The sequence below is a fragment of the Tursiops truncatus genome, chromosome 9 (assembly GCF_011762595.2).
Source record: "Tursiops truncatus isolate mTurTru1 chromosome 9, mTurTru1.mat.Y, whole genome shotgun sequence".
Classification (NCBI taxonomy): domain Eukaryota; kingdom Metazoa; phylum Chordata; class Mammalia; order Artiodactyla; family Delphinidae; genus Tursiops; species Tursiops truncatus.
The window spans coordinates 96,815,191-96,831,568 of NC_047042.1; positions in this window are offsets into that span (position 1 = coordinate 96,815,191).

Below are 16,378 nucleotides of genomic sequence, written 5' to 3' on the forward strand. Positions count from 1 at the left end.
TTTTAGAGAAGTTACCTATGATAATTTATGAGTTTATGACAATTCTTATTTAACTTTTCATTGAAATATTATTTTATAGTGTAACTTTATATAGATCATATACAATCAAACATGTAACTCTTCACTTTAACATCAATTTTTGTGGTACTATTATACTAATAGCTTCATTGTAGACGTCACACCTGACTGCATTCCAGTTTTTCCTATGAGAGTAATCACGTAGCTGACAAATGCTACATGATAGACCAATCACCATGGTCTATTTTATGGACATTTGGGTTTTTTGACAGTTCATTCATGTATATGTCCTTTGTATTGCTGTATCTCTGTTAAGCTATACATGTATTATTAAGTGTACCCAGAGAAAGTATAAACTCTAAGCCTGGGAAGTTGTCATGAAGGACATAGTTTAAAAATGGTTAAAGTTAGCCACTGTAAGAGAGAACCATGAAGTCTCTGTGGTTTGACAAAATAGAAGCTTACTTCTCACTTGCTGGAAATCCAGTTGATGGCAGCAGGGAGAGCGAGGGGCGCACTCCTCTACATAGTCGTTCAGGGTGTAAAAATCACACCAGGAGTGGAAAAAGAGGATGGGGGATCATGCCTGTAGACTTTTATGGTCCAGGCATAGAAAGGGCACACAGCACTTCCGCCTGCATTCCACCGACCAGAGCCCAAGTACAATGCTACCGCCACCACTGCCACCGCCACCACCACTCTGCCACATCTGCTGGACGCACAGTGTGCCAGGACACAGTCCACGCAGGCATCTGCTTCCCAGCATCCGCCTCACACTCTGGATGGATAGCCATAAACAATGCCTACCATGGATCAAATAGAAGCAACAGAGAACATTGCAAAGGTGGGAAAAGTATAAGCACGAGACAGTGTAGGTCCAATTTGAAATAAGTCATTATAAAAGACAATAAGTCTTATAACATTGCTGACCTCAGGAAGATTAATCTGGAAGCAGGGTAGCAGAGAGAGACCAGAGGCCAGAGATAAGAGAAAATGCATGACTGCCGTGCAAGGGGCAGAGCAAATGGAGAAAACAGAGAATCATACCTAAAGCAGTCCTCCTAGAAGTGTGTGTGTGGGCGGGGGGGCATATTATAGGCATTAGAATTCACACAGATATATTATTTTATGAGGAAAAATATTTGCTCATTCCATAAACTTAAAAGCAAAATTACTTGAAACCTTAACCATGTTCAGAAAATGTAAATCTCTGTACATCTTTAAGTACTAAATATGACAGGTTTAAAGAAATTAAAGGGAATATTTACAAATTTACAAAACCTATCATTGACATGGACTAAAGAGAATATAATAACACTGAGAAACAGCTGAACAAAATGGTGAACTTTAATTTTTTTTAAAGCAGGGGAGGTACAAAGGAGTTCTGAAGGAGGACATTTTACTTTATTAAGAAATTCATCAAAATGCTCTTTTCACTCTGAGTTGTCAGGATATCAGGGAGGCTTTCATGTTCAGTTCTTTTGGAAAACATTATAAAATGTTCTGAGGCAATCCTCCACAGAAGGGCTGAAAGCTACAAATCAAATGTAGCTCTTTGTCAAAGCCAAATGTGCTCGAGAGTGAGTTCCATATTAAACCAGAGAAATAAGAAGAAAAGCAAAGCGCTCTGGCTAAGCAAAGCCCATTAACACTAATAAGCCAGCGTTGCACAGCTGTGATAGTGCAGCCTATATTAATAAGGAGAAAAAAATCAATATTAACCTGCTCTGTTTCCTCGGTAAATACTTTTTTTTTTTAGCAACCTGGTGTTAATTTGTTACATTTTAAAATTACCTTTTTAATAAATTTCATTAGAGAGGCTGGAGTAATTATACTATAACCTAAAAATAAAGTAGAATCATGAAGCACATTATGTTCAAAGACAAATACAACCTCTTTAACTTTATCAACCATTAGTTTCATTTTTGAATCTTGTTTTTCGATTTGTGGTTCTTTTCCAATGTTACATTTTCCCATAATTACTATTCTTTACTAAAGTCTGCTAGTTGCCTTAGATTGAAACTTAAATATCTTTTGAGGGGTATCTTTTCTATTGCTATGGTACGGAAGTAAGTTGCTGACCTTGAACCCTGCTTTTTTGGATGATATTTTTGTCTGCTCTATTCCTAAACTTCATTATTTATATAATAAAATAGGCTACTTCTGTTTTACAATCTTGTAACCCATGGAGTTACAGCACTCCATTTTCTATGTCACATAATTGAAACAACTTCAGTGTTTATGAAAGCAGCATGTATTCGGTACATAAGAATGGACATAAATTAATCATATTCATACTTATTATTAGGACTATTTTTATTATTCAGTCAGTAACCCAAGTGTATTTTAAAATAAATGTGATAAATAAAGAGGTGTTTTGAAAGTCATAAATGGTTTATTTTAATCTAGTTTCATAACTGGAATTTCTTGAAAGTTACAAGAATTTGTGTTCATGTGTTATCTACCCATGGTTACTCTCACTAGCTAGCAGCTGAGAACAAGCTTGAATAAAGTTCAAACTGCAACAGTCGATAATGACTGCCAATATGAAGGAGCCATAAAAAGTGAAACACTGAACTCTGTCTCATCTAAATTAAAGTTGAAAAGAATCTTTAAAATCTATTTTTATTTTATATCAAAACTCCATCTTGGGTATTCTAATTCAAGTCACCAATAATGTCTTGAAAACCTAAACAGAAACAGGCACTGGCTTGCAGCTAAAAAAAATAGATGAATCATAAATCAGGAGTATCTTCAAGCAGCTCAGTCTAGTAAAGCCTAATTGAGACTTATAAGTAGAGTTAAATTATACAGCAAATCTCAGACTTGGAAGGGCCTGTTATGCCATCTAGTTCAACCATCCCATGATACAGATGGCCAACGTGGACTTCATTTTCATTACTTGTCTTCCACAATGTGCCAGGGCTGTTCATTGGTGTATTCAGGCAATTTGTTAAATAAGCGTATTTTTTGAGACAAATTCAGTAAGATATTAAACCTCCTCGATCATGTGCTATCTCTAGGACAGGCTCTATAATTTCTGAATGGAGACCATTACCTGAGCTGCAAAATGAGGATGATAACCTCTGTCTCAGAGAATCACTGTGTCTCACTGGGGCCGGAATGTAGTACTTGCCCAGTAAAGAAGCAGCTCTTATAATTAGTTTTAATTCCTGTATCAAGCCAAACAGACAATACCTGGCAGGAATAATCACTGATACACTGTACCTACTATACAGTAGGGAGAATTTGTGAGCTTTTTCTAAAAATGTAATCTTCTGATCCATCGCAGGAATGTCACCCACTGTAAGAATCTAAAATAAGGATATTTAATTACACATTAAATAATTTTGGGGTGAAATAGTGACTAACTTCCAGAATAAGTATTGATAAGTCTGAGTTCCTGTAAAATGGTCTCGGGGATTCCTTCTGCCGCTACAGCTCCTACATTCTTCACCTCAAAGACAAATAAGAGCTATTCAAAGATGCATAGGAATTACCTCCCTGCCGCTTTGTCACCGCCAGAAGGGGTAAAGTGTGCCTCTAGAGAGACTGGATCACTCCCAAGGCTGCCCTGCTTCTGAGTTTTCTGCTACCCGGGCCCTTTACTGATTAGCCAGCTGGATTTGGATTCTCTCTTGCTTGAAACCAAAGGGTCTTATCTGATGCACAGTGGAAAAGTCTCAAAACTGAGAGTGAAGGTCTATGGGACCTATTTATGGAGCATGTAAGGTTGTACACATTATAGTGAAAGACTTTTTAAAACAGAAGCCAGGTAAATACTAAAATGACTGAAGCAGACTGAAGACAGCCCATCCTAAAGGGGGAGAGGGTGACATCATGGTACAAATTCCAGCCATTTCTTACCTTGTAGAACTCCAGGCTGGGATAACAATGGGTACCCTCAATGGGTACCCTCAACAGCACTTGTGAATCAGCACATTAGTTGGGGGAGGAAAGGAGAGAAGGAAGGATGGAGGAAGGAAGAGACCAGACAAAGAGGGGAGAGGGGACAGAGCAGAGAAAGAGGGGGAAAGGGAGAGACTAGAGAGAGAGAGAGAGAGAGAGAGAGAGAGAGAGAGAGAGAGGTGGAGGCAGGTGGATTTGTTCTTATAACATTTTATTTAAAGAAAGGACATACTTGGAAAATTTAACACTTCTAAATGCCCAAAACAAATGACTTGCCGTGTAAATGTAAAATACTTAGAACCAAGTGATCTATATCTACTACAAATCGAAACTAAAGCATTGGTACCACTGAGAAAATGTAGGTGACGCCACTTTGTAAATACTGCCTATAAAAAACAGCAATAGTATCTAACATGTAGGACTGGAATAAAAGAAAACATTTAAAAAGGCTAAATATGGACCCAAAATTCTATAAACTAGAAAGTATTTAAATGAGTCTTACAGAGAATGTTATTTCCTGAAACACTGATATTAGAAAACAAAGGCTAAAAATTGTATAAATATCAATCTTAAGAAGTAAGGAATAGAGCAACAAAATGAATCCTAAGAAAGTAGAAAGGAATAAATAGTAAAGGTAAGAGGAGACACTAATTAAGTAAGATGATCAAAAGACCAGAAGTTCTTTCAAAAGGCCGATTTACACAATGAATACATTCAATTATAAACATAACATCTTTGGAAATAGATTTGACACTACCTAGTAAAGTTAAACTTGCACTAACCTACAAATCAACAACTCCAGTTTAGGTAGATGCACTAGAGAAATTCTCACACAGAAATAGAAAACCTGTACAAAATGTTCATATTAACATTGTTCAGTACTGTGCCAAAGGAGGTAAGTCAGACAAAGAAAGACAAGTACTGTGTAGTATCGCTTACATGTGGAATCTAAAAGAGCCAAAATTGTAAAAACAGAAAGTAATATAGTGGTTACCAGAGGATTGGGGGAGAGGACAAACTTGCAATGAGAAATAAGGGTACAAACTTGCAATGAGAAATAAGTAAGCCCTAGAGATCTAATGAACAGTATAGTGAATACAGACAACAATACTGTATTATCAAACTTGCTAAGAGACTAGAACTTAATGATTCCAACCACTGAAAAGGAAGGACCATTATGTAATATGATAGAGGTGCTAATTATCACAATGGCAACCATATTACAATATATAAATGTATCAAATTAACGTGTTGTACACCTTAAATTTGCATGTTATGTGTCATATATATTTCAATAAAAAAAATTGTTCATAATAGCAAAACCTGAGAACAACCCAAATGTTCACATCATTATACTAATGACAGTATAGTGCTAAATAAATTGTGGAATAATCAAATGATAAAATGTTATCCAATAGTAACATTTAATTGACCACAACTACACACAGAAATATAAATACACATAAAATGAAATCATAAATTTTAGTTAATATGCATGTTTTTTTTGTTTTTTATTGGGGTATAGTTGCTTTACAATGTTGTGTTAGTTTCTACTGTACAGCGAAGTGAATCAGCTAGATGTATACATATATCCCCTCTTTTTTGGATTTCCTTTCCATTTAGGTCACCACAGAGCACTGAGTAGAGTTCCCTGTGCTGTACAGCAGGTTCTCATTAGCTATCTGTTTTATACATAGTAGTATATTTATGTCAATCCCAATCTCCCACTTCATCCCACCCCTCTTTTCCCCCCATGGTGTCCATACATTGATTCTCTACATCTGTGTTTCTATTTCTGCTTTGCAAATAGGTTCATCTGTACCATTTTTCTAGATTCCACATATATGCGTTAATATACAATATTTGTTTTTTTCTCTTTCTGACTTACTTCACTCTGTATGACTGTCTCTAGGTCCATCCACATCTCTACAAATGACCTGATTTCATTCCCTTTTGTGGCTGAGTAATATTCCACCCTCTTGCACTGTTGGTGGGAATGTAAATTGATACAGCCACTACGGAGAATAGTATGAAGTTTCCTTTAAAAACTAAAAATAGAAATACCATATGACCCAGCAATCCCACTACTGGGCATATACCCTGAGAAAACCATAATTCAAAAAGACACGTGCACCCCAGTGTTCATTGCAGCATTACTTACAGTAGCCAGGACATGGAAGCAACCTAACATGCATATGTTAAAACAACATTTTGAAAAAGAAAGGAAGGAAAAGCATACATTTCAGAATACTTGTCAATTTGGGGTAAAGAGGATGGAGAGGGAAGGAGACACAAGTACAGCTGATCCTTGAACAACATGGGTTTGAACTGTGTGGGTCCATTTATGTGCAATTTTTTTCAATAGTAAATATTACAGTAGTGCACAATTCATGGTTAGCTGAATCCGTGGATGTGGAACCATGGATACAGAGGAACCATATCTATGGGGTAACTGTGGATACAGGGGACTGACTGTAAGTTATACACTGATTTTTGACTGTGCAGAGGGTCAGTGCCCCTAACTCTCATGTTGTTCAAGGGTCAACTGCAGATCAATCTTAGTGCCAATACCCTAACTCTTATGTTGACTGATACATTCAAAGGTGTTTGATTGTTATGCTACATAACCTACACATTACATAAATTCTCTTGTGTGTTTCAAATACTACATGATGAACTTTTTTATGTTCTATAGAAGATATTTTCTGGTCTATGCCTTATATAAATTATCTCATTACTTTGTGGCAAACTTTTGAGGTAGTTATTGTTACCCTCACATGAAAGGTGAGGAAGCTGAAATTTAGAGAGACCAAGAAACATGGCTAGGGGGTGACAGAGCTACGGTTCAGGCCATATACTCTGTAGTTCCAAAGCCCCTTCCTTTGTTTGTTGTACTACCTCTACCTATTCCGACACTTTTCAGAGGGAAGACCAAAGTTGCAGACTCCTACTTCAATATGGACTAGAATGCGCTGTGTGTGAAATACCATGGGAAATTGAAGGGAGACTGAGCAGCGTGGAAAAAAATTCACAAAAATATTGACATATGAACTGAGTATCGTAAAATGATTAGAAGTTAGAAAAGATGTTCCAGCCACCAGAAACCATCTGGATAAAGATATGAAGAGGAAGAAGCATCTAGAAGATGTGAGAATAGTGAACACTGAGTGTGGCTGGAACAGAGAAAAGTGAGGACGGGACAGCAGCTGAGGATGGAATGTAGGTTTGGCTCAGATTTGTAAAAATAGAATGTGATCATTTCTACCCCTTTAAAGTGATGTAACAAAAACAATTTGGATTTTAGAATAAAATATCTGTATTCCATAGTGTCTCTATTGACCCCCGAGGGTCACTAAGTATCAGTAAGATACTATAAGTATCTATGTAAGAATATTCTTGTTCTTAGAAGTCTCTTTCATAGAGATGTAGGCTCACCAAATGTGGAGAATGTCCAAGGAACTATTATGGCTGATCCCAGGCCTCCAAAGACCTAGTAGGGATTAAACTGGAGATCTCAGGCCAAGGAGGGCAGGCAGGATTAGAGTTTCTCACTGTCAGATATAGCATACCAGCCCGACGCTGATGATGGGGAAGGGTGAATGGAATTATTTTTACAGAGTAAGGATTCTCAACAAAACCTGTTCTCTGTGAGTTCACAAGAAGACCATCTGCCAGTGGATTTCAATCATATGCAACATCGTCTGCAGAGAACAGATGCATATCCTGTTGCTGTCTCATTGTCCTACCCCCTTGTAAGGACACATTGGTTTAGTCTTGGGTCTTACTAAGTGTAGTCTGACAATTGGGCTTGGCTGCCCAGATACATTAAAGACAATCAGACTTCAGAACTAGGCTTGCTGAGTTCAAGTGATGCACAATTATTTTTAAATGATATTGTTAAAGCCAAGTACACATTTATATAACAAGATGAATCCAAACTCCTATTCTTTTATTCTGGTGGATCAATCCATTTTTTGTATCTAATGCCAACAACTCATAACTATTTTAGTACTTATGACCAAAGAACAGCTTTGTTACAAAGAGAAATTGTTGTGTTAGGATGTGGTAGGGAAAGGTCTGGTGCTGAAAATATTTCCACAGAGAGGATGGACCAGGGATCCTCCTACCAAGACAGTACCCATGGACAAATTATTTAACCTCCCTTAGACTGTTTCCTCATTTTTAAAAAAATGCAGATGGTACCTATACTGCAGTGCTGAGTAATAAGAACTAAGTATCTAAAGACAACTTGCATTCTAAATAGAATATGACCAACAGATCAAAAAAGAAATTAAAGGGGAAATAAAAAGTATCTTGAGATAAATGAATATGGAAACACAGCATACCAGAACTTATGGGATGCAGCAAAAACAGTTCTTAGAGGGAAGTTCATAACAATAGATGTCTACATTAAGAGACAAGAAAGATCTCAAACAACCTAACTCTACACCTTAAGGAAGTAGAAAAATAAGAACTAAGCCCAAAGTTAGCAGAAGGAAGGAAATAATAAATATTAGAGGAGAAATAAATGAAATAGAGAACAGGAAAACAATAGAAAAGATTAATAAAACTAAGAGTTAGTTTTCTGAAAAGTTAAAATTAACAAACTTTTAGCTAGACTAACCAAGGGAAAAAGAGAAAGGATTCAAATCAAAAAATCTGTAAATGAATAAAAGAGACCTTACAACTTATGCCACAGAAATACAAAGGATCATAAGAGGCTAATATGAACAACTATATACCAACAAACTGGAAAACCTAGAAGAAATGGAAAAATTCTTAGAACACACAACCTACTATGACTGATTCAATAGACAATAATATGAACAGACCAATTACTAGTAAAGAGATTGATTCAGTAACCAAAAAATCTCCCAATGAAGAAAAGCCCAGGACTAAATGGCTTCATTGGTGAATTTTGCCAAAAATTTAAGGAATTAACATCAATCCTTCTGAAACTTTTCCAAAGAATTGAAGAGGAGGGAATATTCCCAAACTCATTTTATGAGGCCAACATTATCCTGACACCAAAGCCAGAAAAGAACACTATTAGAAAAGGCAACTATAGGCCAATATCCATGATCAAGTGGTATTTATCTCTGGAGTGTAGGGATGGTTCAACGTATTCAAATCAATCAATATAATACACCACATTAATAGAATGAAAGAAAAAAAATCCTATGATCATCTCAATAGATGCAGAAAAAGCATTTGACAAAATTTAACATCTGTTCATATTAAAAACTCTTAACAAATTAGATATGAAGTAAAGTACCTCAACCTAATAAAGGTATGTAACCAGCCCACAGCTAACATCATACTCAATGGTTAAGGGTTGAAAACTTTTTCTCTAAGATCAGGAAGAAGACAAGGGTGTACACTCTGACCACCCCTATTCAACACAGTACTAGAAGTCCTAGCGAGAGCAATCAGGCAAGAAAAAGAAATAAAAGGCATCAAAATTGAAAAGAAAGAAGTAAAATTATCTCTCTTTGCAGATGACATGATTTTATATATAGAAAATCCTAAAGGTTCCACCAAAAAAAAAAAAAAGAAAATGACCTACTTAACACATTCATTGAATCTGCAGGATACAGAATTAAAAACAAAAATCAGTAGTGTTTCTACACACTAACAACAAATTATCTGAAAAGGAAATAAAGAAAATGATCCTATTTACAATAGCATCACAAACAATAAAATACTTAGGAAAAAAGTATTTCAACCAAGAAGGTGAAAGATCGCTATATTCAAAACCATAAGACATTGATGAACGAAATCAAAGCCTACTCAAATAAATGGAAAAGTATCCCAGGTTCATGGATTGGAAGAACTAATATTGTTAGAATGTCTATATTCCCTAAAGCCATCTATAGAGTCAATGCAATTTCTATCAATATTCCAATTTTTTTGTTTACTGAAATAGAAAAAAAAATGCTAAAATATATTTGGACCACAAAAGAACCCACATAGCAAAAGTAATCCTGAGAAAAAAGAACAAAGTGAGAAGCATCATATTTCCTGATTTCAAGCTATATTATAAAGCTATGATAATCAAAGCAGCATGATACTGGCATAAAAACAGAAACAAAGATGAATGGAACAGAATTAAAAGCCCAGAGATAAACCCATGCATATATATAGTCAACTAATGTTTGACAAGGGAGCCAAGAATACTCAATGAAGAAAAGACAGTCTCTTCAATAAACGGTGCTGGGAAAATTGGATATTCACATATAAAGAATAAAACTAGACCCCTCTCTTACATCACAAAAATTAACTTGAAATAGATTAAAGACTTAAATGTAAGACCGGAAATCTTAAAGCTCCTACAAGAAAAACATAGGGAAAAAGCTCCTTAACATGGGTCTTGGCAATGACATTTTGGATTTGACACAGACAACAAAATCAAATCCAATTGGGAGTACCTCAAACTGAAAAGCTGCTGCACAACAAAAGAAAGGATCAACAAAACGAAAAGACAGCCTAGGGAATGGGAAAAAATATTTGCAAACCATGTATCTGTTAAGGCAGTGGTCCCCAACCTTTTAGGAACCAGGGGCTGGTTTCATGGAAGACAATTTTTCCACACACCTGGGGCGGACGGGGGGCAGGGGGATGGTTCGTGCGGTAATGTGAGCGATGGGGAGCGGCAGATGAAGCTGCACTCGCTTGCCCACTGCTCACCTCCTGCTGTGTGGCCCCAGTTCCTAACAGGCCACGGACTGGTGGGTTGGGGACCCCTGTGTTAAGGGGTTAATATCAAAACTAGTGTCCTAAAAAACAAAAAGTACATTTTCATTTTGACCATTCATTCTAGTTCAAAAAGAGGAAGAATTTCTTTCCTTCTTCTATCTTGTTATAAACCAACTTGAAAGTGCCATTACTTAGATAATTTATTATTTAAATGGTCTGGAATAAGTTCTTGGGAAGGTGATATGCCAAAATCAAATATCAAAACTTATTTTCTTGATGTGCTCAGAAAGCAAAATAGGAATGTCCTTAATGTTGTCTTCTGTACTGTTCTGTTGCTAGAGCTGTGTTGTGAAATCAGAGTTTCTCAGCAAATAGAGTGTATTACAATATTCTGGTTATGAGAATGTCAAAGTAAGGAATTTTTATCAATTGTTCTTTAGTTCATTATCACATACAATCTGCATATAATTTCCATAGCAGTGAACACTGAATGTGACATTAGTATTGTGGTAGTGTTGGCCTGAGGGCTGAAGATATTGATATGCACTCTCGTCATGACAGTTCCTAAAGAAAAGAAATAACTATAATCAATTTGCATAAATCACCACCAGCAATGGTATAGCCATCACCTTGTCAGTTTGTTTGCAGCATTCATTTGGCTGGCAAACCGGAGAATTTATGAAGCATTAAACTATGTCACTGTTAGATTAAATTCACTGTAACATTAAACTTACATAAAGTGCTTTGTGAAGGAGATCTGAAAAATGTTAACTGAGCTGATCTCAGAAGACAGAAAAATGGTTGTGATATAATCCTTGGGCTGAATATTGTCACTTTTCTGGCGTAAGCCCATTATGGTTTTTAAAGGACTAAATTCAAATGATAAGAAAAACAATCTGGACTCTAAACTGGAAAGTTTAAAGATATACGTATCAGGTGCAATGTTCTAAATGAGAAAGACACAAAAAGGAGGAGAAAAAGGATATAAAAATGACTGACTCTACATTCTAGAAGTAGAGAGCCAGGTTGGTGAGGGGTGCCCAGGGAGAGTTGAGGGGTCCTGGGAAATGATCTTTCATCCCTCGGATTTTGTGGATGGGAAAACCAAAGTCTGGAGAAGGTGAGGGTCTAGCCCAAGTCAACACAGCGTGAAAGTGACAGGCTCCTAACTCCTAATAAAGTGTATTATTTCCAGTAGAGCCCATGTTAAATTTAATTCAGAGAGTGAGCTAAAGACTAATTTCCATAAATTCTGCATTAAAATTAAAGTTAAATACTGTCTTTATCAGTACACAAAACTGAGACCGAATCCTGAAATTAAAAATAAATAAATAAAGAGTCCTCTAAAAGGCAAAGGCCATGGACTTGAGAGGCTTAGCTCACAAAAGCCATGGCTGCTTAGAGGGCAGCAGTGGAGACCATGGACCATTTTTCTGGTGGCCTGTGGTGTGAGCCACAATTTTAGTGCAGAGACACAGTCATGTCTTAGATCTCTGGAAACTCTGCCTAACAAGTTTGTCTGGTGTGCTTTATTGAAGACATTCCTATATAAGCCAGTGAAAAATACTATTTCTGGAGGGGAAAAGAACAATCCAGTTAACTCTAGGTTTTCTATTTCTTTTTTTATTTCGTTTTATCTTTTGCCTTTCTTTTCCTACCCAGCTCAGAAGAGCCTCGAGTCTGCAAACCCTTCAGGAATTCAGTTTTCCAAATGCTCCACACTTCTTAACCCCATCTAGACAACACTGCCACAGAGAAGTGTAAATAACAAAAATATGGGCAATGTTATTATTTAAAAAGCAAAACTGAATTTTATCTCATAACATCCTGTTCTTGCCTGATAGTAAATTATTCTGAGGAGGATGCATGCCAGCATTTGGGGAGTGGGGCGTGGAGGGTTATGTCTGAGGTATAAGCCTGGTTATAATGGACAGCACTCATTTGCCAAGGCCCGACCATTTCTGAGAGGTTGTTTCATGCACATCTCTTAAGAAGGAAATAAATGTTTAATAAGAATAAAATAGAAGTAAATAGTACTTTGATCTCAACTACATTCTCCAAACTGGCCAAGCTCAAAAGACTCAGGATCCATTTCTCTGCTTTGGCTGTCCCAGGTGCTTGGTAACATTCCACTCTACCTTCTGGTGAAATCCCGCCTCAGCTTCCTTTCCTCACAGGTGTGTTCCTCTAGCCTCCCAGGAAGACATGGGCCTTGTTGTTTTCCAGTGACTTCCTCTTTGTGTCTTGCATCCCATGTCACAGAAACCCTGTCCAACGTTTGATTATACCATCTTTGTCCTGAAAGTTTCACGTCTCCTTCCTATATTCTAATCCAGCAGGTCTCAGTGTGGTCCCCTAACCAGCAGCATAAATTCTCTGGCCTCACCCCAGACCTACGGAATCAGACTCTGGGATGGAGCCCAGTAATCTTGCTGCACCAGCCCTCCAGGTAGTTCTGAAGCTAGCCAATGCTTGAGCACCAAAGCTCTAGTATATTCCATCTTTTAAAAGAATAACACCATAGCCTGGGCTTCTCTATCCCACAACTGTCAGGTTCCTCAGAGCACTTGGTCCCTCTTCTTTTCTCTTACTGTATTTGCTTTTCAACCCACCAATTTTCAAAATCAGTGTATTTTGCATTTTGAGAAATTACACATTTGGATGGATTTTAATTACAGGGTATCTAAAGCTGGAAAAGCAGCTCTAGTGATTTATGGATTGCTAGATCCTTCTCTCTAGCTCTGTTTGACTATAGTGGACCTATCCTACTGGTATTACTCAGAACTAGTCCAGAGAAGAAGTACAGTAATATTCAGTAAACAGGACTGGTATTTTCTCAGTCTACTAAACATATCATCGATGTCTTAGAAAGTGCTGACAGTCAGTGACAGTAGCTGGAGTTGAGACCCTGGCTCCTGCATTGTGGGACAATAATAAAAATTATTATTAATATTTTGATTCTTCACAATATACAAAGTTACTCCTGTGTTTCTCTTTTTAAAATTTTACAGAACCCAATACATAATTTTAATTTTCATTCCAATTTTTCAGACAAAGAAATTGAAGTTTCAAGCTATTAAGGAATTGTCCAAGTTAATAATATAACTAACAGCAGGCAGTGAGCTGGATTTCATACCAAGGTCTGTCTAAATCTGCAGAACGGGCTGCTAATGACACCTGCTGGGAAGGGTTGTCCTGTGGATTCATCCTTTTGTGTATTTATTAGTTCATTCACGGCATTTCTGTTAAGCCCTGCTCTCCGGGGTGCAGTGGGCTAGGCTCTGGGACCACAGAGAAGACAGACACAGTCCTCGAGGACTTGTGTCCCAGTGGAGAAATAGATAACTAAACCATTTCACTGTTTCTCCAAGAGCCATGATTTAGAGCCACCCAGGGGGCTGAGCGGGGCAGGGATAATGTACAGGGCATGTTCCCCAGGTGAGGGGTCATGGAGGCCCTCCTAGGGGCAATGACATGGGAGCCTTGTCAGAGGAAGGGTCAGCCAGGAAATCAATCACAGGAAGAGAACACAGAAAAGGGCATTTCAGGTAAAAGGAATAGCATCTGCAAAGGGGAAGAAGCCCGATAAAGTCTGGCTGCTTGAACTTCCAGCTCAGTATGGCTGAGGGAGGTGAGAAGGAAGAAATAGGCAGAGGTGAGACCACAAGGATTTTCATGCCCTGACAAGGAACTGGAATCTATCTAGAAAGCACGGGGAGACTGGGAATACTTTTAAGCAAACAAATGAGATTCAGAAAGATTATATTACTAATAGTGTGGGAAATGGATTCGAAAGTAGAAGAAATGAGTGCCCAGAACCACCCTGTATTCTACTGTTTTAAGAAGAGCCAGATACCTGGGTTCTAACTGTAATGGGCTAAATTGTGTTGCTCCAAAATTCACGTTGGCGGGAGGTTGAAGTCCTCCCCACCAATACGGCAGAATGTATTTGGAGATAGGCTCTTTCAGGAGGTAGTTAAATTAAAATGAGGCTGTATGGGTGAGCCCTAATCTAATAAGACTGGAGTCCTTATAAAAAAAGATTAGGACAGACAGACACACAGAAGGAAGACCATGTGAAGACACAGAGAGAAGACGGCCATCTACCAGCCTAGGAGAGAGGCCTTAGGAGAAACCTATCCTGCCATCGACTTCATCTCAAGATTTCTCACCTCAAGAATTGTGAGGAAATACATTTCTGTTGTTTAGGCCACCCAGTGTGTGCTACATTGTTATGATAGCCCAAGCAAACTAATACACAGATTTTAAATCTCCCATATTTTAAACAACGGCTACCAGTTCAAATTAAAAACAACTATGTACTGGAAATTCTTCTATAGGTAGCATCAGGCCCACGGAGCACATGTGTGAATTTGCTATAAGTGAAATGTTAGCTAGGAAAGGTCATTCCAAGATCCTATCTTCTTTTTATATTTTTGTAAGGGAAAAAAAGAACAACAAAGACTCCCCACTTCAGCCACAGACCTGTCTGGAGGATGAATTAGCGCGACAGAAAGCATTTGAACCCTTAGCATGAAGGAGCGCTGTGTTAAATTTAACCTCATCTTTAGTTTTCCTCTCTTGTTGAGACACAGAGTGTGAGTATGTGCCCCCGCCTGGATACAAAGGAAGAAAACCCCACTTCAGCACTTCTGACGGTCTTTCATGCCCACTTGAGAATCGGTCATCTAGAACAGCCATCCCTATGGCAACCAGCAAAGGCAGCTTCCTCTGTCACTTTCCTGCAGTATCACAAATTATGGAAGGGAACCAGCATGAAAGAGCAACTACCGAGCAGTGTGGAGGATATACAGCTAGAAGTAGCAGGAACATGCCATCGGGAGGCTCAGGAGACAGCGTGGGTGTGAAGTGCATTGCTCATCCCATGATTCCTTGTGCAGATGGCTTCCTCCTGGTCACTATCACTGCCCTACAGAGAGAGACGGGTGAAATCGCCAAGAAAGTGTGCAGTTCACCCTCACCTCAACTGCTACTGGCAAACCAATGAAAGGATTTTTCTCAGAAGACAGAATATCCAATAATACCCTCCAGAGAGCAGAAAATTCGGTGTGATAAGTACTACACATATTTTGTCCCACACCTCAAATATTTAAGATAGTGTTTAAGAATATTATAAAGTCTACTCTATTACTGCCACATTTGTTTCCATAACATTATTAAAATATGTATTATGTCCAAAGTTGTTGAGGTCATTCAGCATTTTTTTTCCAGTTACTTTTGTTTGTTAAAAATTGGCAAAAAGAGGGCTTCCCTGGTGGCGCAGTGGTTGAGAGTCCACCTGCCGATGCAGGGGACGCGGGTTCGTGCCCCGGTCTGGGAAGATCCCACATGCCGCGGAGCGGCTGGGCCCGTGAGCCATGGCTTCTGAGCCTGCGCATCCGGAGCCTGTGCTCCGCAACGGGAGAGGCCACAACAGTGAGAGGCCCACATACCGCAAAAAAAAAAAAAAAAAAAAAAAAAAAAAAAAAAAAAAATTGGCAAAAAGAGTTTGAGCTCGAAACTTTGAATTCTTTAAAAATGTGTGAAGGCAGCTTTTATTATTTTAAAAGACAAGCAAAAGTTACCTCAGAAACTGGAAAATGTATTTTATGCCTAAATATTTTGAAAAGTATTATTCTTCTAAAATACTTTTTAAAGATAATAATGACTAGTTGAAGACAAATAGAAAAGTTTTTAAAACCTATTTATAAAATCTATTTTATAATTTATTTTACATTTAACATATGATCTATTT